The sequence below is a fragment of the Dermacentor andersoni genome, chromosome 3 (genome assembly GCF_023375885.2).
Source record: "Dermacentor andersoni chromosome 3, qqDerAnde1_hic_scaffold, whole genome shotgun sequence".
Classification (NCBI taxonomy): domain Eukaryota; kingdom Metazoa; phylum Arthropoda; class Arachnida; order Ixodida; family Ixodidae; genus Dermacentor; species Dermacentor andersoni.
This window is the reverse complement of record NC_092816.1, coordinates 50,463,939-50,490,268: the sequence shown is the minus strand read 5'-3', so window position 1 is coordinate 50,490,268 and position 26,330 is coordinate 50,463,939. Positions and strand designations below refer to the sequence as shown.

Sequence of the window (26,330 nt, the reverse complement as noted above, 5' to 3'; positions counted from 1 at the left end):
ATGTGACCCAAGATGACGTCAAAATGGGTTCATTGAAAAGTGGCAGATGCCCGTTGGCCACTGGGGTACACACGCAGTGGCACACAGCGGCCCCATGGATACAATTACCCAGTGGTATGTATTTCATACATTTTTCATACATCGTCGGTGAATATTTTTTGTACTCTTCCCCTATGTACGTGACAACGTACGCGGCAATGTTAACGTGTGCAGCAAAAATACCATGTGGAACGTAAATGCTGGAGCTCCACATCTTAGCTTGCCGCGGTGAGCTCTGTTGGCGGTGTGCATTTACATCGCAATTTGCACTAGCTTTTTTAAACTAAAATAAATTAACTGAAATAATGGGTTCTTACGTGCCAGAACCAATATATGATTATGAGGCACGCCGTAGTGTGGGACTCCGGGAATTCAATTGGACCACCTGGGGTTCTTTAACGTGCACTTAAATCTAAGTACGCGGGTGTTCTCGCATTTCGCCCCCATCTAAATACGGCCGCCATGGCCGGTATTCGATCTCGCGACCTCGTGCCTATAGCAGCCCAACACCATAGCCAGTAAGCAACCGCGGCGGGTGCACCGGTTTCATGCTTTATATAACCACCTGGCGCCGTGAACGCGGTCTGCCTCGTACAAGTAGCAACCTCTCTCAAAAGCAGACACGCGCAAATGCGTTTTTCGGTGCGTTATTACAAGGCCTCGAAACGCGCAGCGCGAAGTCACTGGAAGCACCCAAGCTCCATCGCCCTGTCGTCTGCTTCACATGCCAGTCCTGCTACTTCTGCCGTTCGCGGCGTTGTTCACCAGCATGTTGCTGTTGCGTACAAAAGCAAAGTTCGCAATAGGGGATCAGAAAATTTGGTTGTGGGAGCTCATCGTGTTTTTTCTTTGTTCTTTTTTTTTAACCTACGTACGACATTAGACAGTATAATAGCAAGAGCTTGGTGGCGCAACCTACCGCCCCGTTCCAAAGGGTACACTCATAATATCCATCCATCCATCCATCCATCCATCCATCCATCCATCCATCCATCCGTTGCTGACGAACCCACTGGCGCCATCTGGTGCCCAGATGAGATAAGCAGCGGTCCGCTAGTCTAAGAGAATGGGTGCTAAGAGAAAGGGAACTCCGTGGAGGACGCCAACCGATTAGATAAATGGATGAGATTATAGAGTTTGCATACACTATAGGGTGGGTTCGGTTGACGCAGGACAGAGGTTCTCGGAGATAGCCGAGCCAGACCTTCCCTCTGCAACTGACTTAAAATATAGGCTGACAATGACGACGATTATCCTGACGATGTTAATGAGCAGGAGGAGGAATTTAATTTTGAAGCGCGGCTAGTTCGGAACTGCGCAATACAGCCTCCCCGTGACGAAGTATTACATGAGGAGCGGGCATGAGAAAAGCGTTTACGACTTTATATAGATATATACACACGACACGACTATCGTCGATGACCTAGCTGTATAGGTATATGATCCGCTATGAAGACGAGGTGAGCGGGAGGGCTATTCCCGCAGGACCAGGCGTCCTTTTTATATATATCATGTGCACAACAGAGTGTCTAGTGTCACAGTTACAATTAAGGTATCTTACCTAAAGCTGCTGCAAAGGCTGTTGCTTTTAAGCCCAACAAAAAGGAAAAAAAAAAAAGATTATGTGCATAACACGCACTGTGGGAATCGATGTAAGCGAGGCTTTCTGTGCTGTTTTCTTCGAATGACGATAATTAGCGGCGATGCCATAGCCCCAAAGCTACTACCATGGGCACAGTAGTGTTGATTTGATGTGTGACCGCTTCCGTAGTGTCGCCTACACCTTACGACGCGATTTAATGCGGCTCTGCTCTTGCACGCCCTGCGTAAGTCGTTCGCTTGACAAATTTGTGTAGTGTGTATTTTTTCAGAAATAACGGAAACGTACCGTATCGTACCTTGCCTTGCCCGCAACAACTGTCTTGTCTATAGTAGTAGCGTGTCCTTGCCTTCTCACGTCACCTTTTCTCTATGCCTTATTAAGGACAAACCAGCCAAAAAAAAAAGACGCACACAGGGCACATACAACAAGTTGATGTGCCCTGTGTGTGTTGCACGTACAACAAGTTGTATGTGCCACGAAGAGGCTGGACTACCAACTGTTTATTCGACAGAACGGGGCTCTAATCTATAAAGGGCACTCTGTCATGTGACCATCGCACAATCAACATTATCACAACTAGCCGTCAAGAAAAAACCAATAAATTTCAGAGGCCGCATGCACATTCCATCTTCCAACGGATATCACATCTATCGTTGCCTAAGCTCAGTGATGATTATGTTAGCAATACTGATATTGGATAATCGTACCAAAGCAGTCACACGATCATAGCAAAAGCCGAGTCAAAACCAATAAAACAACTAAACAAAATCAACAGTACAACAAAGCAGGAAAACAACACACAGGAACGCTTATAGTGCCTAAGAAAACCAACTGACCAAACACACCAAGCTGAACTGAATATCGTGCCACAAATTGTCGTTTCCTATTAAGTCCTTATGATTACAAAAAATATCCCATGAAGTCAATTTTCTTGGTTCGTAGGGCAATCGATGAGTCACTGCAATGTGCTTCCCTTTTTTTACTAATAAGGATGGCCTTCACTGCCTCATTTACGAACTTATCGCGACTTCTGCCCTGGATCCTGGTATCACCAAGCACCGGCTTACGCTTGCACTTATTGCAGTGAAGGGGCAAATTCGACCGAGTTCCCTCTTTCCTGTGTTCTTGTATGTTTCCTGTGTGCGTCTCTTCTTGTCTGGTTTTTTCTTAGCGTAATGCACCAACTAGGCCAAAGTGTTTTACTAGAATTCCCTATGCCCCCTGCCCTACCTTGTATAGCAACTGCGAGCAATGGTGTTATTCCCTTGGTCGCAGTGTTAGAGTGGCCAGGGCGTTATTTCCTCATTTCGCGACTGCATCACCTCTAGCCATTCTCTGCCTTTCTAAACGTTCTATCTAGCATCCCTCCGGACTTGAACGTTAGTAGAAAGGTAAGCGCTGCAATATCCGCTAGCTTTAGAGGGGGGTCATGGAAAATTAGGAGGGAGGAGGGAAAGAGATAAGTAGAAGGCAGGGAGGTTAACCAGAATAACGTCCGGTTGGCTACAGCTGTAAAGAGACTAACGCCGAGGGAGCTCCACAGGTTATCGTGCATATTTTACGCGGTAGGAAGGTCGTAACGAGTTTCTCGCGTCGCCTTTCCTCTCGGTCATGCTCCAGTCATGTATACACACGCTCTGAACCAACCCACGACGTGGTGTGTCAGACAGCATCAGCAGCAACAGCAGTGGGAAAGTCGAAGGAAGACGCAAAGAAAGCCTCGCTGTTATATGGCTGATCACTGTCTCTCTCTCAGAGGAATCGGTTATAACACGAAAGTGAAATGCGTATTCTAAGAAGCAGTAGTAGCTTCGTTGCCCATTGACCATTGCAAGTTCGTAAATGAGCACGGTGTTTTAGCTACTGGGCACAGTTTCGCTCGAAGGGCGAAGCATTGACAGCGATAGCAAACGCGCAAGGCATTGCGCTACTTGCGCAGCGTCAACAAGGCATACCGAAAACGCGACGCGCGCCAGAAAGCCCGCCTTACAGCCGACGCGACAGCAGCCGCACGAATGGTAATGCAAACACGATGGGCTTTCGCCGTGCATACGTCATGCCAGATCGCGCACGTCCGACAGCACGAGTCGTTGCCTGAGTTCAGCGATGGGGGCCTCGTTAAAGGTGACGCGTCCACGACCGACGTCGGATCGCGGCAGTGGGAAACGAAAACGCTTTACACGAAGCGCGCGTGTCCCAACCGGCAAGCACATTCCCGCCGGCCGCCGTCCCGACCGCCCGCCGAGCTGTTCCGCCGAGACGATGGCTAGGGTGCCTCGATGGAATAACTATGTGCATCAACTGGGCCAACATAATGCACTTTGCCTCGATGTGTGGAGGACAGTGGGGGAGCAGATGCGCATTGAGGCCATTGATAGAGGCACCCTAACGATGCGTGGAGGGCAACACCTTCTGCACCCTCCGCGGTGGCATTTTGCTGCGCATGGTGTTGCAGCGCATGGTGTTGCGCTGCTAAGTACGAGGTCGCGGGATCGGATCCCGGCCGCGGCGGCCTAATTTCGATGGAGAGCGAAATTGCAAAAGAAAAGAAAAAAGACGCCCGTGTCCCGTGCATTGAGGGCACGTTAAAGATCCCCTGTTGGTCAGAATTACTCCGGAGTCCTCCACTGCGGCGCGCTTCAGAATCAAATCGTAGTTATGGCATATAAAACCCCAGAATTTAATTAAATTCAATTCAGGGCAACACCACCTGGCGACGTCCTCCTACCTAAAGCCCCTCCATCCACGCGCGGCGGAAACGTGTATGGAGGGGCTTTACTCCTACCATTCGCCAAGCTTTCAGCTCCCAGTTACTGTATAGGGTCTCAGGGAGATCATACAGTAACACTGCACCGAACTACACCAAACTAGTGTTCCTGTATATGCTCATATACAGGAACACTACACCAAACGTCAAACTAGCGCCATCTCCTGGGGATCCGAGGAAATTAACGTGATGATGATCGCGTGACGTAGGTACATGGAATGAATTTTCGCTGTAGCGCGGCAACACACGCACACGCACATACACGCACACTTTCGTGTTAAAATCAACATCGGCAAGGCTGCTGCCGTCATATTTAGTAACTTATTGAATGAAAATAGATCGCGCCTTCCTTCGTAAAGGTTCTCGGGATAAAGGTGCACACCTATTGCTCCAGAACAGCAAGGCACGTGAGACCTCGTAGGGCTACCGTACACAGTGTAAACCATTTTGTAACACTGCAGCATTTCCGGCGTCCGTGACCCACAGCTTCGAGGTGACGGCGCGCGTTTTCATTACATTCTTTCGCGTAGAGACGTTCGCAATCACTCTTGGCATGGAAGGAGCCTCCTCACAGTTCTCGCATCTCTCTATACCACTTCTCCTTTCGCAGTATTCTTTTACAACTCTTGCGAGATCTCGGACCTCCCGCCCCCCCCCCCCCTTTTTTTTTTTACTCCTTCACGCGAATCCCTCGGGTGGCCCAACTACGTTCTCAGCCGTTCCCCGTTAGTACGTAAACAAACAAACACTCTTGTCTTTATCATCAGCGCCGGCGCAACCGACCACCCCCCCCCCCCCTTCCTCCCAGCTTCCCTCGCTCCCATCGCCACCATCTCAGGGTCATAACAATAACACGAACCGCGTCGACGTTCGTGCGCCGCCGTCGACAACAAACAGGACTCGTCGGGGCCGTGACACAAACGGGCGCAACAGAAAATAAAGAAGGCAGGAAAAGTAATTGCGCGCGAAGAAGCACGTGTAACGAAAGCAAGGCGACGACAGCAGCATTGGCAAACGGCGGGCGCCGCGTGTTTTCCACCTTGATGAGATTGCGGCCGCGATTGAGGGAGGTTTGGATGGAGGAGATAAGGGCATCGTCGCAATCGTGAAGGCTTCGTGGCGGCGGCGATAAAATTCCTGCAGTTCTGGCGGGGCGTTTTGCATCTGGATGCCTCGCCTCGCCGTTTCTAAGCAGGCGTCAATCGGAGTTGCTATAATATTCTTGTGTTTTTTTTTTTTTTTTAAGAACAGGATTGTATGAAAATATGCATTCGTTGAGAGATTCTTTTACAGCGGTTAGCTCTCTTTGGAAACTTTTGGCTTTTGTTAGCAGGTACTTTTTTTTTTTGCTCTTCATGCTTCTGTAACAGTCGACACTCGCGATTTCTTGCGAGTGTTAAACCGTATTCCTGGACCGATACCGAAGACAGTGCAGTCTTAGACAAGGGTGAGAGAGAGAGAGAGAGAGAGAGGCTGGAAGGTTAACGAGATGCGAGTAGCCGGTTTCCCACCCTGAACTGTCGGGGTGGAGGGGGTTGTAAAGACGACAAAGAACGAGAGGGGAAAAATGGAACAAGAAAAAATAAGAAAGACAGGGTACAGAAAAGGCGTTGCAATCACAGGCGCTCACACAGGCCGGCCGGTCGATCTCATGAAGCGCAGTAGCGCTTGGAGGGTCTTCTGATGCGATGTTAATTCGCGTCGATGTTTCAAAATTCTTTCTTCCAACGGAGGCTGGTCGCGCCACTGGTTCAGCACGACGGAAAGCGATCGTCTCTGCACACTTTACTGCGGGCACTGGCAATGAACATGACGAATCGTTCCCGCGTCGCCGCAATCGCCACATGCTGCAGTGTCGGCCATCCACACGCGCAGGCATTAGTAAATGGGACGCCCAACCATAGCCTACTCAAAAGTGTCGCGTCTCTTCGGAAAAGCCTTGGTGGAAGTCGGATGCTCAAGGTTCGATCCAGGGTGTATAAACGGGCGTGCGTAAAATGCGGTTCATTCCACTCGGATGTACTGCATTGACGTGCAAGTACAGGCGGAGCATCCTTGAAGCATCTGTCCTATAGGCAGCGGGGTCGATCGGCAGTTGTCTTCTACATGAGCTGAACGAGCAGCTTGATAGGCACGTTAATTGTCGATGATACCACAGTGACCTTATAGCCACTGGAAAATTATATCACGTCATTTCTCAGTCAGGTGGAGACAAGCGTGAATGCAGGCCGGTGGTACCGGCGGCACGGTCGTGCAGTACCGCGCGTAGGCACGGTGGTAAAGGAGCCTTCTCGTGTTTTAAAGCGGAAGCTTTACTGGCCGCGAACTTGCGATTTCGCCGCGCCCGTGCTCCGAGGAGGCACATGACGTCACACCGCGTTCCTCGTCGTTGCGTTCGCCTCCGCTCGCTTCGCCAGCTGCGTCGCATGCCTGACAACATGTCGGAGGATTGAAAAGGAGAGCTCGCGTGCGCCGCAACCACAGTGGAGGCGGCAGCATGGACGGCGACAATTCTGATAAGCAGGAGGAGGAGGCCTGGAATCGACATCGGAACGAGCTGAAGAGGAAACGAATCGCCCACGGAACAGAGGAACAGCGCGCCGAACGACTGGCTAAACGCCGCAACATAGCTAGACAACCAGGCTAACCTGGACTTGCAATCAAGAATAACCAAGGCTAACCATGCTATGCCTTAGCTTTCGCTACGTATATCCTCGCGTAGCCGAGCTAAGCCACTGCCAATTTTTTCCCTCGGGACAACTGGCGTTTCGATACTCTGTCGTTTCACATGCGGCGCCCCTGGTCTCCGGTCTGCGACCGCCGGCGATCACGGACGCTGCGCGGGGTTTTGAACTCGTCCTTGATTATTGGCCCTCAAAGTACCGGTTGGCTTCTTACGTGGTATCTGTAACGCGTTGCTATCTCTAAAGCTTAGCGATTCGTCAGTTCAGTTCATATTTCTTTTCACATTACACATCTGACGCTTGTGCTTACGCTTACCGGCTTGGCACTGAATCGTGTGCGTGCTACGTTTTGTGCTGCTGCTGCCGACGATGATGACGATTTAATTATATCCGCTTTGAAGCGGGGCTATTAAAAATAGTAACTTCGCCAACTCGAGCTAATTAGGTGTGCCATACATGATTATTGTTCCGGTGTTGTGCCTACATCATCTTGATCATTTCTGTATATTTTTTAAACTTCCACATAGCCTTCTACAGTTACCTATGCCTGTAACGGATCCGGTCCTATCTTTGCGATTTCTGCCTGGGATCCCAGATATTGCTTTAAATTAAATCATGCATTTGTGACGAATTCACGTGTTACAATGTTATAAAATAAATGTATATGTGCGACAGCTGCCACAGTGCGCATTGAATAAACTATTTTTTGTTCTGTCACATTTCATATCGCTTTTCTCCTCTAGTACAGGGCGACCTATGAGAAACAATATTTGGTTATTTTACTAAACTAAAACAGGAGCGCTTTGTTTACGTCTTTCATGTAATGTCCCCGTGTTTTCTGTCAGCTAAAAGGCTAAAATGAAATACCAACATGACTAAGCTAACGTTCTTTCAAATCATTTGCTTAACCTCCTTGTACTTACCTTTATCTCTCTCTTGGCAATAATTTTCTTTTAGTTTATTCTATAGTGCATCAGGCCAACGACCACTCTCTAGGACAGACCACGCCGCGCCAGTAGGAAGCTGAGGATTCGGTAGCTCCATTGTGGTGAGGAAGCAACAATAGATCACTACTTGTCGTGCACCTGTTTGTCACGATTAAGAAAATACTCTTTATAAAGACAATTTCATGGCACTGGATTGAATCTAGCCATTCCCGATATTCCATCTTTGGGAGCCTCCTCTCTAGTGCATTGCCCTACAGATATTGCTGCGGCTCTCAGGAGGTTCATTATTGAACGGGAGGATTTCGTTGCTAACTTTTTAAATTCTGGTCTGACTTCATTGTTTCTTTTTTATCTTTTCAAAATTTCTCATTAGCGTTTATTTTTGGACTCGTACTATTTTCCTAACTCGCCTTAACTAGGTCAGTCCCCCCACGGTGGGTATCAGCCGCTCGCAAAGGAAAACAAACCAACCAATCAAGGCCTTGTGCTTCCTCCGCCATAGCCGGTTAAGTCGCTGCGGCTGTACCGGCGCTCAACCACGGAAAAGCGCTCAAACCAAAAAAAAACTGCTTGCAATTGTTGGTGGCGCTGGAGAATTGATCACGGTGCCTCTCCTGCTAGTATACGATTCGGGAACATTGCCCAGCAACATATGGGGGAATCTGTATGAAAGCATGGCTTCACCGTGTGGGGATTTTAGAACTTCCTCGATCGCAGACGGGATTTTACATGAACCAACGTGTGTAACTTTTTGCATGGTCTATTCAAGGCTTGGCTGCTCATGGGATTCTGTCAAGCCGCCCTCGTTGCTGGGCAGAGCCTCAACAATTAAGTGACGCGCGCCCGCTTTATAGATGACGGAGCGGCACACTTTGGACGATTCGCTGTATCTTCAGGCGTTGGCCACGCAGTCCAGGTGACCGAAGGTGTATTTGCAGTGGAGAGGCTTCCTCCACCCGAGAAGGGAAACGCGGAAGGGTGCCGATACACGGAGGGATTAATAAGGCGTGTGTGTCCTGACGGAGAAGTGATTTTGGGGGCTATGGGGATGAAATAGGGAATGAAAGCAGGCGTAAATTGCGGCGTGGAAGTGCATTTGTGGACGCTAGATCGTTGTACTTTTTGTGACCACGCCCCTGCGCCTAGTGTGCATTGTTGCATTGGCCATAAAAGGGGAAGGCTTGTGAAGGCTGCAGATGCATTCGCAAATTCGTTGAGGTATACATACTGTGGCCAGCGAATCGGCGTAGACGTTGCCCGCAATAACGTGAGTCAGCATATTGGCTGCTTTAGATGCATTGTGCACAGCCGGCAGCTCAAGTAACTCAGGCGTGTGGCTTTTCGGTCCTTTTAGCATCCGCTAGCTGGGAGTTAAAGATGTGTTAAACCCATAAACGGTATTCGGCATCCCTGTGAGTTAGCAGGCGCGCCCAACGTTAAGCTTCGATTCTATAGCACGGTGTAAGAAGTGGATTCTAGTAATGTTGGGTGCGTCGGCGAGGAACCCCCCCCCCCCCCCCTCCCCCCGTTTCCACGAGGTGCAGTCGTTTGTGGTACTCTTAACAGTTCACACCGTCGACGACGCTCCTGTGCTCTCGGCTACTTCAAAGAAAATGAACACGAGTGTATTTCTGTGAACGAAGTTTCTAGGAAGAAGGAAGAAGCAAGACAAAACAGTAAGTTAGCCGACATAACTCAAATAGCCTATTTGTTCCTTTGACGTCTTTGTAACTTCGGCGATACTTAACGAGTGACGTCAAAAGATGCGCAACAGTTTGAAATTCTTCTAGAGTGCGCTCGCACTGAACCAGCGCCCCCGCCCCTTCGGAGAATTTGCCGTAGGGCCCTGCCTAAAAACCTGGACGCTTTCCAAATAAGAAAAAAAAAGCAACAGGTGGGAAACATTTTTGTTTCTTTTAGCGCAGGCGACGCGCGAAGTTACAGAAATGCGAAGAGAAAAAAAGAAGAAAAAGAAATATCCTGCCGCCAACCAAAGCCAGACGGAACCGCCAGTTTCAAGACAAAGCAATGGGTGGGCCGAAGGTGGGCGGCGGAATGGCAGGGAGGGGGGGGGGGGGGGGTGAACGTGCCACCGACCGCGCGCCGTCGACTGACGCTCGCGCGAGACGTGAGGAAAGTTGAGAAACAAAAAAAGAAGGTGAGAGAACAACACGAAAGGTTTTGGTGAAAGAAAGCGCTTAACAAAGAGAACCCCCAGCGGGAGACAACTGTATTGAAACAAGAAAAGGGACAAAACAGAAAAGAATGCGCAAGGTTATGGCGAAAAGAAAGCGCTTAACAAAGAGAACCAGCGGGAGAGAACTATATTGAAACAAGAAGAAGGAAAAGGAGAAAGCAGATAGGAAGAAGGAAGAACGAAAGAAACAAAGAAGGCGCAAAATTGGAGACGGCGGGAGGAACATTCTTGTTAAGGATGCCGCCGCCTCTTTGACCTTCCAGGGGCAGACGCCACTCTGTCGCCGCGCGGCTTCCGAGAGGGATCCATCACGAAACTCGCGAAACTTGCTAAATTCTGTTAACCGCGGCGAAAAGCGCTGGCGGCGTTTCTTCTTGCGCGCACAGTGCGTACAGAGCGACGAGGCAGCGAATGACGGAGGGACTCGCTCGTTTCTCGCAACAATGGAACCGCCGGGGTGCCAAGATTAGGTCACGTGGGGATGCGTTTACGAATTAACCTCACACTCCGGCCCCCGACACGGTCTACGAGACAGCGAAAGAGCTGCTCTCAGTGGTACTCTAAGTGGTAACGCTAAATAAATTTCCACTGGTGGAGTATTTTTTTTAAAGCCTAGCTCCTCAGATCCGCAGCGCTCACAACCGCGGACAAAGACCTTCAACCGTTCCAATATTAAACCGGATGCGCTAAGCTAATATATTCTGTTGCTAGCTGTATAGGATACAATACAATTTAAGTTTATCATCTTTTGGCACCATTTATCGAGAAATTTTATACTTCGCGGGACACATAGTGCTGCATCGTCCCCAAGGACAAAAAAAAAGCGAAAAAAAAGAAGGAGTGTGTAGTACATTACAAATGCCACCAGATCATCTGGCAATCCGGGATGCAAATGTATAATATTGATGAGCTCAAGCAAGTACCAATAGACGTCTTCATTATAATTATCGTCAAAAGTGAACGCGAGGAACCGCCATGTGATTCGCCGTGTGTGATCGGCTGAAACCTCCATTTGTGTGTTTAGGGAAACAAGAACACGCTTTCATCTCAACAAAGTGAATGAATTGACTCTTTTTTTTTTGTCACATTCATGGATGCGCCGACGTGTGCGAGCGCTCTTGCCATCTAATGAATGAAGTAGTTCTTTAGGTTCGTACGAGACTGGTTCACAATAATAACTCCCTCTAAAATACGTCGAATCGCCAGTATTTCGTTTGCTGAGGTGATGTTTCCGCAGGTCCAACTCTCCAGGATAGCTTTCCAGGTAGGCTTGCCGATATATGCTTCAGAGCATTGCACTTATAGCTTATAGCTATGTGGGTAATGCTGCGAGGCATGTTTGTGCTGCAACTTTGCACTCTGAACTTTCCACACTGAGAGATCATGGATTTTCACATGGTATTGAAGAGTTCAGTTGTTTACATCGCAAGCAATAACTTTAGCCTTCACCTTAAAGAAACGCAAACAACAAAATCAATCATATTGCATTCTAAAGGAGTCAAAGACTGAACCTAGAAAGCTTTGAGAACCTTTCCTGAGCCAGAACGGTTAAAATACGAGAAAAATAAACTTTGAAATCTCTTACGTCGCACTGACTAAGGGAAGCGAACAGTTTGGCCTTACATTTACTTCACTCGTTATCAAGAGAGATCGGGCGACTCTTTTAGCCGGGGCTACACCGAGTGCAAGATACTTGATGGCATTGAGCGCGTGCTCGGTCACCACCGCTCTACCACCGCGCGGTAAGTAAGCAGCAATGACTAAATTCATAAGCGAGGACCAATGCAGACTGGTGATTTCCTAGGAATCTGGGACATAAGAGAGGATGCACTCCGCACGACGATTGCACTGCAGTGATAATTATGCCAGTCAGCACTCGTACACATTCCCTGTATTACCTTTAATTCGTTAATGATGTTTTTTACATTTATACTTCTCGCTTTTGTTTATATCCTTCTCGTTTCCATGTCAGTTGACACACCTTGTCTGAAGTAGAAAGCATTCCAGGCAGCATGAATTACATCTTCAGTTCAGTGGAAACTCTTAATCTCTCAACGATTTCCGTCCAAATTAATTTTTAAAAAAACGAAACCAAGTTTCGGAAGTGTAGTTTACCAGAAGAAAACCGAGTCAGTGTTGCTTTTCAGTGAGTCTGTCAAGAGCATGACGAACATCTCTTCTTCCTCCTTATGTACATCGGTCCTTCCACATCATTGGTTGAAGCAATGAAAACGCTCAGGGGGGCTTCACTGCACTGGATCTACCGTAAAATTACTTCTAAATACGTGACCACTGTGGCGACCTTGTGTTGCTGTCCTCTCGGAGAATGGCACAGTCCCGAAGAGCCTCGATATATCTTCAGTGTTTATGCAACTTCGACATCATGCGTCTACTTAATTGGTGATCAAAAAGAAAAGAAGAAAATTAATAGCCGCCTTTTCCTTTTTCTGGCGACAATGATTGATGTCTTGGTATGGCAAGAACACATGTAATTGCAATTGACGCACTTGGTTGAATGAGTATAGGTCAAACTCGCGAATAAGAAAGAGAACGTGTTTTCATTACAGCCCTCATGCATATAACCTGTGCCGGAAGCTCAGCCTCAATGACCTGGCAGAACGAAAGCCTAAGGCTCCCAAATATGGCAAATTGGGTTGATAAACGTACGTAAGATCTGCAGTTTCATATCTTTATGATGATGATGATTGCATTTTATTGGCGCAAGGGCATCTAAGGCCAAAGAGCGCCAGGACATTTGTCTTGATCTAGCAAAATTGTGAGTTTAAGAGTATGATTTCAAATAGAGGCTGTATAGAGGTCTATACCTAAGATAGATCTATAGATCATTAATTCTAGCATCTATTCTAAAATAATCACTAAAGTATATATAAGGCCCTAAATGCATTTGCAACAGGGACGCATGTTAAATTATTGTGGATAGTCCGAGTCCTTTGCTGTATAATTCTTGCTTACGCAAGAAGTGCGATATCTTAGACATACTTTTGTGCATCAGATTGTACCTCGTCTATGAGGCACAATCTGACGGTTATGATGGAATGAAATTATTTCTAGAAAGTTAACTTGTGCAAGATAATTAATCATTTTCATATCTTTAGACTTTACACCGAGCAGGTCGCGAAGTTTCTTCTACGGGTTGCACATTCCGGCACCTTACAGAGAGGCACAATAGCGGACTTCGATGTTCTTGAGAGCAAGTGCTACTTCTTGAAGCGCGTATTGTATGTCACATGTGCCTCCGAGATGCGCGCTCAGCTGCCGTTTTACTTGCCGTAGTAATTTGCGCTGTCGTGTTCCCGCTGGTTTGTGTCATCCCGTATGACGCCGCTCGTCTGTCGTAGGTCAAATGACGCAAAAGCATAACGAACCAAATAAAGAAAACGAGAAAGGTTGTTAAAGGCGCCAACGTGCGCAGCGAAACGAGCGAAATGGCAGCAGCCGTCATTCACCGAGTCCGCCATAGATGGCGCCACCATGCTGCGTTGCAGCAAACATAGTTGATCCATAACTCTACGGGCAGCATCAAGGCCTGTATTATCTGCGCCTCGCTATCGCAAGTTCGCCGACGCTCACTTGAAGCGGCAATTCATGAGCAAACTCAAGTGTAGTGCACCAGCGAGAATGAGTGCAAGAGGGACCTGGACATGTTATCGCAAGTACTTTCAGTGGGCAGTTTTATGCGAAAATTGTTCAGTTATCGGTTCTCGCAGGGTCTCGACCACGGGTTCTATCCTCGAGCTGGCCTTCAGAAGAAGGCCGAGTGCCGGGCAGGAGAATGCCTGTGCGCCCACTTATGTACAGACAACTGGGAAACCAGAGAAAGAGGGTTTTGAACCCGCGTCTTCCCGCCACCGAGGCGAGCGCCCTGGCACGAGCCTGACCTGCGGTCCAAAGGCCGCCGGCCACGCGTAGGCGTGTTTACAGAGGACTGACGTCGTCGCGGTAGTAATAAACATCGCCATATGGCGAATCGCCACCATGCTCCCGTGACCACCACAGGAAGGGAAGCCAACTTTACGAGAAAGCTATCCACTTTATCGCTACACCATCTCGCGTTCCGTCGGCGCGAACGACTGGAACCCGTCGCGGTGGCTTAGCGGCTATGGCGTTGCGCTGCTTAAACACGAGGCCAAGGGTTCGATTCTCTGCCATGGCGGCCGCATTTTGGTGGAGACGAAATGCAAAAAAAAAAAAAAAGAAAGAAAGAAGCCATTGCACCGTGGGGTTTGGGTGCACGTTAAAGAAGCTCAGGAGGTCACAATTAACGCGGTGTACCCCACCATGGCGTGCCTCATAATCACACCGTAGTTTTGGCCCGCGAAACGGCAGAATTTTAGTGGGAGGGGCGACAACGATCGAATGCCATGCTTAGTAACTTTCCCCATTGACACCCATAACTTGCTCTAAAGGACACTGTCTTTGATCGACTTCAACTGGAGATTGAACCGCCTTCCAACTTTTCTTATTGCAATAGCAATTATATGGGCACTCCAAGCAACCCTTTGCCGTCGCCGTCGTCGTGAGGTTCCATATAAAATTAGGTTTATTTATTTATTTATTTATTTATACCTCAAATGCCCGTGGTGCGGGGTTTTACATGAGGGGTGGGTTGTTACATTTACGCGAGTTCTTCGATGACTGACTTGAAGTGGCTAGGATTGGAGTGCCGCGCAGCGTAGGTGGGCAGATTATTCCAGTCGTTCGCTGTTCGAATTAAAAATGAGTTGAGATGCTACGTATGCTGTATGCCATCCCATGCTAGATATGACATGATTTATATGCAAGTTATAATTCCACACTTATCTATCACTAATGTTGCTCACACCCGGTCTTACATTTTTTAAATAACTGAAGCAGCTGTCAAATCAAGCTTTCAGTTGCGTGCACTTGAAACGCGCACACAACGGCACAGGGGGTGCGCATATTGCTTGCAGTAAACGAATGTTCGCGCGCCGCAGTTGAACGAATGGCGTAGTGTATAGTGCTTCATTTCCACAAATGTAACGACGTTCTATTTTTTTATTTTTTTTGTCGCGACGTGAGCACCTGATTACCTTCCGTCCTGCAGCACATTATTTCAAATAAACAGCCGTTGCAGGCTGTGAACTAAACTGTGCTCGCTAGAGTCATCGTCGTGGTCGATCTTGCCACAGAGACTTCTTAAAAACAAAATTCCATCGTATGCCGCCACGGTATATAACAGCTCGGTCAAATACGACGCCCAAGATCAGTGACAGCTGGCTTTGGCATCGCCGCAATAAGCACACACCTAAACACGTGATGTAAGCGTCCAATGGGTGGGGTTGCATGCCCGGCGTGTAGAGAACACGCACAACGAACCGATACATACATTGGCTCACTTCCGTGCATGCAGTGAGTATAGCAGAGAACCATCACTATTGGTAAGAAGTGTGCAGTTTTGTGCGGCTTAAACACGTCGTTAACATTTAATCACCGGAGGGCAATGAGAGCGTCTCATTAATGCTAGTTTGCAGCAGCTGTGACTTGGCCAACGCCCGCGATTTACAACTAATTTGCCAAGTTGGCGTTGTATACCATGGCAGGAGGATCACCTGCGAGAACGCATGGACTTGCACGATGTGTTCGCTATACTCGCGTCCCTAGAGGTCGCTGCGATTACTCACAATCTCAGATATTGCTTACAATGTCACAATGCCAGCATCAGTAGTCTTGTTGGGGTTAAAAATGAGCGACTGGAGGTCGGGGCTCCAACTAGCTTTGGGAGCCTACGGTAAAACCACAAACGAGGCAGTGGTGCAAGGTGACATGGATTGAGCTTCTTTTGAAGTCAGAGAAGCGCGAAGTAAGGTACATTAGTTTTGAAGAAAGGCTAAGGAACATGGATGAAAATAAACGGCTGACTAAGGAGCTCAAATGTCTGTACCTCTGGAGCCTGGACGCGGAATGGAGGAAGAGGTCGACAAAGAGGGAAACCAAGTGCGGGGTAATTGAAAGTTCAAATAGACAACCAGAGGTCTTAAAGAATATGATAGCGAGAGAATAAGATGGTAAATTGGATGGAAAGGATGGACACCAAAAGAACACGGAGATTTGCAAAAATGGCACGAAATGAATCAGCAGACAGAATCTGTAGGATAGCGTTAGGATCAGTGCTTGCTACTTGAAACCCGATGTGCGGGTCCGGGCTGGTTGGTAATCCATTATAAACCCGTGCGCTGTTGCGCTGTTTCTGTAATTGCGGCCCGAGCTGGCTGTCTGAGGACACAAACAACCACGAGCAAATAGGCGCCACAGGATGGTGAGGCCTGCGTGTGCGGAAAGAAAATCCCGGAAACGACTCGGCACTTCGTAACGAAATGCCAAGATATTCACCCAGTGAGACCTGGCCGTGGTGAACGCGTCTACCTTCCAAAATCGTTGGGGTTCAAAGAAGATGGAAGGATTAACTGGTCCGAAGTCGAGATAAGTAACAGTCGTTCAGAGTATCGGCGCAAAAGAAAAAAAAAATGCAGGACAGAAGTTGATAGAACCGGAGTCATTGCAAGCCTAGATAATAGTACAATATAGTGAGATAGGTTTTATATACGAAAGTACAGGCAAAAAAGGCTTGACGGTGATAGATGTAGTGAAACCTGATTAATTCAAGCAGGCTAGGTGACTTACTTGTCGTCGTCCCGCTTCAGTGAGGATGCGAATAAACGCCACCATCATTATCATGTGGATTAGCTGTATGTACGTGCTCCCCCTGAAGGAGAGCTCGTCAAATAACTATCACAATGTAGGGATGAGCCTCCTCAATGCAGCGAGTTGTATTAAGGCGCCCTATCGCAATGCCCGTTTCGTGTGTCGCGAAGCGCCATCAGTCGTCGACACTTGAGAGGGACCTTCAGCTATCGCATTCCGCGTGTAGGTAAAATACACGCCGCAGCGCTAAGCTTTACTTTTTCCGCCGCTCTCTCGTCATTTTAGCAGACTCGCTGAAAAAATGCCAGGCATTCCTTGTCGCGTCGCAGCAAACAGACAATATATATATATATATATATATATACATATATATATATATATATATATATATATATATACGCATGTAGCATAGAAGGGATAAGACAGATGGAAGTGCGACTCGTGATTGAATGCCGGGTGCGTTTGTTTCCATGGTCACCGCACAAACATCGCGCGCGCGCTCCAGACAAAACAAATGTGCATAAACGCAACGGCGCGACATAAGCACCGCCGACCACTTCGTCAAATGCCGGCGGCCTTCTTCTATATTATTCTATGTATATACGCCCCTTTAAGCCTTCTCCTCGTGACATAGCTTCCGCGTTGGGAAATTTCCCGGCGCGCCCTCTCCTCTGTTCCGAGAACCCCCTGTAGCGCGGTAATCCACATTTGACAGCTAAAGGCGGCAGCACACATCACGTGCGTTCTCCGAGCTGAACGCCAGCTAGCGCCACTGTTGCTCAATACTTCCATTTCTTTTCGCTATTCGCTTCCAGCGTGCGATTACGTCTCTCGCCCACTTGCCACGCGATCGCCTCTCGCTCTGTCGCTTTCTCTCTCTCTCTCTTCTGTTACCCACTCCGTATTCCAGCGGCACCGCTCACCAAATGCTCGTGATGGAACTGCGAAGTGCGAGGAAGGGTTCGGAGATCACGTGCCGCATTCGCGGGGACGGTGGAACTACACGCCCCCCCATCCATCTGCGAGTCGTACGTCGTCATCCGCCCTTCGAAGCAGCCGACGTACGCCCTCGACCTTGAGAGCTGACACTAGGATACAAACAGAGGGTTGAGAAATACGCCCCAATCGCGCCCTAATTGTGCCACGACGGCGGCGCTTACGATGAACGCCGACTGTCCCGACGGTTCGAGCTCGGCGTCACGGTCCGTCCGCGGCTTTAATTGCGGAGTGAGTTTATTGTGTAGCAAGTGGTTGGTAAGAGTGTAAGCGATCAGACATGTAGGAGGATAACGCTCTTACGCCGCTCGGGTATCGTTCGTAGCCTTGCGATTTTTGTTGCCGTAGCGTTGCGATAAGGTTTTAATGGTTGGCCAAATAGCAGATTAGCGTGGCTGCCTGTCGTGTGGTTATAGCGCTGCCACACCCGAAACTACAGGAAAGAAGACGTCTAGGACATATTGGTGAACTGGCAGGACCGCTGGGAACGCTGTATGGCTGCGCAAGGGGACCATTTCAAAGATCGAAGTGTTTGAATGCCCATAAACAAATTACCTTCTTTTTTTTTTCAAAACAGGGCCAGTCTCGAAACCTTATGATACAGACCATGTATGCAAGTGAGACAATTGGTTTCGTGAGCATCGTCGGATACTCCACTTTCTGTGAAACGTGATAATCGGTGTGTTATAATTAACGAGAACGCGTTCTCTTTGCGAAGTTCACTCCATCAAAACAAAAGAGGCAAGTATCAAGTGAAAGACGGTTTTTCTAAGAACGAAGTTTCCCTTCGAGCACAGCATATATGCTTCAGAGAAATGTGGTCCGGTTCGTCGTATTACAGAACGAAGCTTCGGACATACAGCCGATGCGCCACTATCATCATCATCATCATGTCAGAAGCTATATAGTCCCACTATCGGCGGCAGAAACTCGCATGTCACTTCACTCGCCCCAAGGCGATGCGTGGCAGATCCGCATGAATGCCACGTTACCTCACACTAGTCCTGTTTTCCCGCGTTCGAGTCACGTTATACCGTCTCTCGTATCTCGCGCTCACTCGAAAGTGCGCGCGCTTTTTGCCGCTCCGCGCACATGGCAGCGTCGTTGTACCCACCACCGTGACACGTGGCGTAACTCTCTCATGAGTGGCTGTCCGTCGCACAGCTGCCTGACTACCGCATAGTAATTGGTCATGCAGCGATTCAGCGTAGACAGTCGCGCTTTCTTTTTTTTTTTTCTTGCCGTTTTACGCTATCACTGCCGCTGGCGGCCTTCAAACTTGTCAATCGCGACAAGCCGCTCACGCGTTTCTGCCCTAGTGTGAACGCAACTTAAAGAACACCTGAAACGAGATGCGGCAGGGATACCTGACCTGCAGCCGCCAGCTTTGACATGAATGAATGAATTCTGGGGTTTTACGTGCCAAAATCAAGATTTGATTATGAGGCACGCCGTAGTGGAGGACTCCGGATTAATTTTGACCACCAGGGGATCCTTAACGTGCCCCTGATGCACGGGACATGGGCGTTTTTGCATCTCGCCTACAACGAAAGGCGGCCGCCGCGTAGGGATGGTCGATAATTTTTTTATTCAATTAAGGAATAATCCTTGACCATTTCAGCCTTTGATCGCTGAATTGCTTTTCATGCAGTGTTTTTCATCGATTAATTGACTAATCAAAATTGTCGCCCGGCACTTTTAAAAAGCTTGAAGCACAGTTATTTACTTTTGCAGGACCATATATTAATATTTGAGAGGTGGAATCAAGTCAGAAATAGAAGTGTATAAAGTTCCGTAAAGAATAATCTTTAATTTGTTAAAGGCTAAATAGAGTTGGCACTAGTGGCCTTTGAAAAGATAAACGATATATGTTATAAAATGGCACTTGGAGCAAAATTAAACAAGATACATGACATCAGTGAATGTCTCTACAGTAAAGTTAAACAAGAAATAAGAAAAATATCAAAAGGGAAAGGTTAAGTCTAACTAAAACCTGCAAGATATTGCAATATGCACAGCGGGAAAAGAAAATTACTGGTTTGGGATTTTAAGCCAGACGCTCTTTTCTACAGAGCGAAGGAATGTCAATTGGCTGGGACGTTTGGGTGAAACCAACGCCTTCTTTGAATGGCCACACAACCAGCATGCGTGAAGAGAATCTCGGACGCTACAGATTTGATGGAATCAACGTGAACTCCATCGCTATGTCAAATACGTGCTCCAAACCGGCGCGAATGTTGTGCCACTTCTTCAGTGGACTGAGAAGTGGCACGACGATTAACGACTGGGTGACCATAGCACGTCTTCAATTGCAAGGACATTTCAAGCCTCCGGTTTCGGGCGGCGTCGTGGCTTGTGAGGGAATAAAGCCCCTTAAACCTCGTCTCCCTCCTCGACTGTGGCGCCACCTACACTGCTCGAGCGTAGCAACGGCGCAAACATGCACTCCTCGCCACTCCGTAGGCGCTTCTCGAGCAAAAATGGCGTTGATGCACCGCGCGAAGGCCCACGTGATGCTATTCGGCCAATAGCGACGCGGCCTCGGCCAGAGCGCGCGAGGAGGAGGCGGCATTCTTCAAAGCGTGGCACTACTTTACGAAGTTTAAGGGGTTTTATGAGGGAAGAGAGGGAAAGCGCTTGGATCGGCATCACTCGGGACTCGCAAAAAAGTCTACATGCAGTTGCTTTACCACAGGCCCTCACGGTCACTGCTCGTACGTGCTCTGCCACACCAGTACGATTTGAAAATTTTCGCGCCACTCCCGACAAACCCTAGAAAACGATTAACCGAACATGCCTGATCGGCGAAGTCGATTAGACGAAAGAGGGCATCGATGGAGATTGCTCGTTTTGCGGGATACTTTCAATCGATAAATCGTTCATCGATATCGCCAAACCCTGCCGCCCAGGCCGGGACTTGATCCCGCGACCTCGTGGTTTGCACAGCGCAACACCATAGCCGTTAAACCACCGCGGTGGGCGGGTAGCGTTGACATGTAAACGAGGACGCAATTGCACGGCTAGCCTGTTATCACTGGAGCGAAAGCCTCTGGACGATGGGACATCCGGAGTGCCGAGACGGGGTGTGTATTATCTGCTCCTCAACCCTCGTTATCACTTTTCGAGGTGGCATTGAAACAACCGAATGGCACCCTGATTACGCCGCGTTACGCCCCCCTCTTCCTCAGTGTATAAACACGATACAACCCGCACGAGGCGTCGAAACGAGATAAGGCGGCGATAAGAAAGAAACATGCCATGTTAAGGCCGACGCTCTTGTGCTAACCAGACCACATGGAGAATGAATGTTTGCAGAGCTGATAAGATGCGTCTAGCGCGAAGGAGTGAGTCGAGATGTCCTGTGTGGGCCGACCTGGAACATTAAGCGAGTGATTTCATGTGGAAAGGTTGGTGACAACGACCACAATTTTTCTCGCCGATGTCGAGTGGGGAATCGCGATTTGTCGAAGCGCATTGTCTGGGCGAAAGAAAGAAAAATATCGCACCGCCAACCATAGAGAAAGTGAATACCATGCTCGTATTTTCTCACGTTATGCAACCAACGACGTTGATTCTGAATGCTAACTAACGCTGATATCGACTGTGAAGTTAGTCGTTATGAATTCTCTCTCACTATGAAAGAATGTCACCTATAATGAAAGTCACTACGAACGAACGAACGAACACGAACGAACGAACGAGCGAACAAGAAAGACAAGTTTTAGCTCTCGAGACAGTTCAGCGCGCGAGTTACTGCGAATTAATTAGTCCCTCATTAATTTAGGTTATCAGTTAAAGCGTTTGATCAGCAGCCAGCTGCCTATCCTTAGTCCCCTGCACAAGGCACGGACCCCTCCCAACGATATCGATATCTTATTCCTGCATCAGCAGACCACATTGTGAATGAAATTTGCTCATTTGAACCGTCTACCTAATCATCTATCCATCGCTTCTGTCTGTTATAATACCGTTTTTTATCTCATATGATAGGAAAGAGCTATATTATATGTGCGTTACGTAGCATATTGTTTTCAATAATTAAGTAAATAATTTGTGAGGTGCTAAAGCGCAAGTGACACATTCAGCTGTCATTGAAAGTCGGGCTCTGTCGTGTTTAAAGGCATCTACAGAAAGACGTCACACTTTATTGCTGGGCGCTGTTATCTGCTATCACAGACACGCTTATATAAAAAAAGAAAACGTTAATAACGCGTAGAGCTCATTCAGTGTGCTCCTTTGCTCACTCTGTATGAGCCCGCGTAAAAAGATGTGATTCCTTCTGCGCCCTCTATACATGCGCGCGACAATTATGTGCCTCGTGTATGTGCAGAATAGTAAAATCCTATTTGGAACGCTTTAGTACCCTGCCCTCAGTTACAACCGAGATAGGCAATCAAAACCTGGACGCAATTTTTTTTAAGCATGGTTGTCTGCTTATAGTGAATCGGATCAGTCACTGTTTAGCGGCATAGTCGAAGAAGCGTTGCAGCTGCGATACATTTATTAGAAGTGAGGTGTTCCTCTTGAAGGGGCAGCGCATTATGACGAAGACGGAAGGCAGGAACACAAAGGACAGCGCTGAACTCACAACTGTTGTGAGTTCAGCGCTGCCCTTTGTGTTCCTGCCTTCTGTCTTCGTCATATCGCGCTGCCCCTTCAAGATGTTCAACCAGTATACCAACTCACCCAAATGTCGATCTTTCTGAGGTGTTCCCTTTAAAAGTGTATCACACCGTACGCTCCATCTAATATAGGATCACTTTACACGGTATTCTAACAACGTGCAAATTGTACGTGCGTTTGCCCAAGCCGTTTATAATAAAGACTTCATACGCCTACTCGCGAATATCTCATTCACTTGACCTTCCCTTCGACAAGGGAAAAGCGCGACAAGGCGAAGTACAAGAAGGGGAACGCATACGGCAGAGCTTTGGTTGTTGCAACGTGTTTGTTGCAACAGTGAGATAACGTTCCTTTCAACGGAGCCAGCAACCCGACATCACTTTCTTTTTTCACCTAACTCGTCTCGCGACCCCGTTTCACCGACTCGCATATGCTAAAATTCTTGCCAAATTTCTTTTTCTCGAAGCCGAGGAAATGAAGAGGAGAGCCGTTTCTTGATTGGCCGCACGTTTTCATCTCGCATCACGGATTCGGGATGCGAAGCGGCTGTAGCGACGCGTTCTCTAGCACTAGCGGGATATTTTTTTCTTTCTTCGTGTAAAATTTTCCTTCTTTCATTAAATTTTAGTTTTCTTCTGAACTTGCATAGCCTACTGCACACCGTGCCAAAGGATGCATGCTAATTAACAAGTTCTGCGCGCGCTCGTCTGCTCTGCGCAGACGTACTTTAACGCACCCCCGTTCTAGTTTATTTAAGCATGCTCAATGCGCGCTCTGACCCCCTCGCATCACATTTCTTTTTTTCCCGGATGGACTTTTGTTCGTGGCTGCGACGAAAGGAGAGAGAGACTCGTGAGAACTTATTCTTTCTTGCAGCCCGGCGATATGCCACCATGCGAGCACCGCGGTTTCAGCAAATGCGCATCGCCTGATGAATATTCAGTACCCTGTATCTTCGTACGTAGCAGAAAGATGGCATTCGTGTTCATGTACACGTGTTGTCTGAACACACCGTTCGCGGTGCAGCTTCTCATATCTTTTTCTTTTTTTCTTTTGCGGCGACGGCAGATAGCGCCGCGCATTGAAATGTCGGCCGTCTCGGGTTTAGGCTGCTCGGTTTCCTTCGAGAGGTCGGGTTGTTCCATCGCTGCTATCTGGGAGAAAGCCCAAATGCAGAACGCATGCTAAAGATGCCGGAAGAAAGGCTGTTTCTTTTTTCTTCGCCCGCTGCTCTTTTAGACAAAGAAAGTAGGCGTTTTCAGACTCCTTAACGCGGCACTTTGGGCATGATCTTGCGCAGAATCTTGGGTTCCGCGCTCACGCTGATTGAAAGATAAACAAACGAGATGAGCAAAGGAGGGAGGTTAAACGGCGTGAGAGGCTTCTCATTCGCTGCCGTATATACTTGGGGGGGGAGGGGGAGGGTGAAGGTGGTGAGGAAGACAGGAACAATAGAAGAAAAAGGAAGAAGCAAACGCGCGAAAAAAGAATAGGTGTTGGTTAAAGACAGCAACCAGATTGGGTGGTGGCGTCAGCAACCTCATAATTAAATTATGGTGTTTAATGTCCTAAGGCAACACTACATGGCCTATGAGAAATGTCAACTGTTGCGACGACTGCGGGATTAATTTCGACTGCCTGGGTTTCTTTTTTTTCTTTTACTAGTAATCAAGGCGCTGTGCCGTTCGTTCATGCATTTAGACCCCCCTTGGTGGTTGGGAATCGAGCCCGCAACCTCATGCGCGGCAGACGAACTGCGTCGTCACTCAGCGGCTATGGCGGCTAGTGGAACCGTTGTATCGTGGCCATAATTGGGCCCAATAAGAGAACCAGAGTATTAGTTCTGGAGAACGTGTTTATGAATGTACATTAACCCTTCAGGAGCAAGACTTGCTTTTTAACTACTAAGATCGGATTTCGTACATACATCAGGGCTAATAAAGCGTGGTAGTATACGTCGAGAGCTTCTTGGTTTCAGCGAGGCCTTATGCTTTTTAAAAAAAAGTTCGCTCAAATCAAGATGTCTTGTTTTTTCGTGGGAACCTTATTGTGAACCCTTCACGTTTATTCGAACTTTGGAAGGCGGCTGCGCAAAAAAAAAAAAAAAAAAGAAAGAAAAAGATACCACGAAAAAGAAGGCGGGGGAAAGGGGAGGTCAGTTCGTTCGAAGGATTCGATGAGAACGCATCAAGTCAGGTGACAATGAGTCTAAGCGAACAAAATCTTGCACATTTAAGTATTATATTATATTATATTATATTATATTATATTATATTATATTATATCATATTACATTATATATTATATTATATTATATATTATATTATATTATATTTGAATCATGCGTTTATATCGCACAGAAAATGGCGAAATTAATGTGATTCAATTCCAAAATGAGACGCAGACATTTACGGTTTTTCTTTTCTGAGGAACCAGTGAGCTCGCCTGCCTCCGCCTTCCATATATATGACCAGTCATTGAAGCCCGGACTCATCATAAAAAAAAATAAAGTTAATCCTGTACTGCCCAACACGTCATATACGTACGCTACGCTGAGTTGAACATCTCGAAATTCTGATTTAGCCGGGAAAACTGAGCGCACAGCTCCCAACGCTTTTAACACGCTGGAGCGAGCTCACCCCAGCTGTGGTTATTTCAACAAGCCAATTACGATGAAAGATGGAACTAGTTATAGACTATTTAAGTAATGTACTAATTAGGTTTCATTAAAGTAACATCTCATTCGTATGAGTGAGTGAGTGAGTGAGTGAGTGATTGAGTGAGTGAGTGATATGTACTTTGGGCATACAACGGTTAAGAAAAAACGACAATTACTTTACATTTAGGTAATTTTCGTGCCTTATAATGGGCGATAATCCACGCCACCGAATTTCCCTTAAGCGTCCTGCAAGCGGTAACAACAAACGTGCCGCTAAATAATAAAATAAGAAAAATAATAAATAAATAAATAAATAAATAAATAATAAAAAAGAACCTTGCAGTTTTGTCTAATGCATAGAAACTCGCTTTGAGATATAGTCGAGCATTTGCCGTTTTTACGAAATAACTTTATGCCCAAGCGTTCCACCACCGCAGCTTTACGCTCGGCGAATTCGGTCGGAGCGAAGACCGCCGAAATGTTCCACGCCAAAAGCCTCGGCACAAGTGTCCGTCCTGTTGAGGCCAATACAGGGCGCCTCGAAACGGGGCAACAATGCTCGCGAAGAAGTCATCTGAGAAGCCAAGTCATTCCATAGTTGGGCCAATGCCAGAGACCCGTACGCAACAGGGGGTGAAGGGAAGACGTATGCGTGTCAGGGAACACGTCAAGTAAAGAGAGTCGAGCAAGTCGCCCGAGAGTCCAATGCAATATCGCCCCCCCCCCCCCCTTTTTTTTTTGTGCAGATATGTAAACACACAAATCGCGGATGTCAACACGTGACCCCAAGCTAGGAGGCTATCAGATCACGTGGGCTTGCGTAAGTAAAAGAAAAAGGGTTCAATCTCCGGCAATCTCGCCCCTTTCCCGCGTCCAAGAAACTCGGCAGCAAACGCCGAGCACGAACTTGTAACAGAGTGCCAAAGTAATACAAAGAACGAAAAAGAAGCTTAATTTTACAAAATGAGAAACGCCATACTCGCTATACACGGTGAGTCGAAATCCTTCGCTCTCCGGTGATTCCGTCATTTCCAGCGCAATCTATACACTGTGCAGGAGACACCGATCACGAACCTACACAAGAAAGCTATCGTTTCCATGAAAACATAAATGAACGAATTTGAAATTAGG

General features: G+C 47.6%; 1 protein-coding gene across 2 annotated transcripts in view; it reads right to left on the bottom strand.

Moving 5' to 3' along the window:
• Positions 1–26,330, bottom strand: part of LOC126548330 (cationic amino acid transporter 4-like) — a 146,680-nt gene that overhangs the window by 82,981 nt on the left and 37,369 nt on the right. The gene's annotated exons all lie outside the window — the stretch shown is intronic.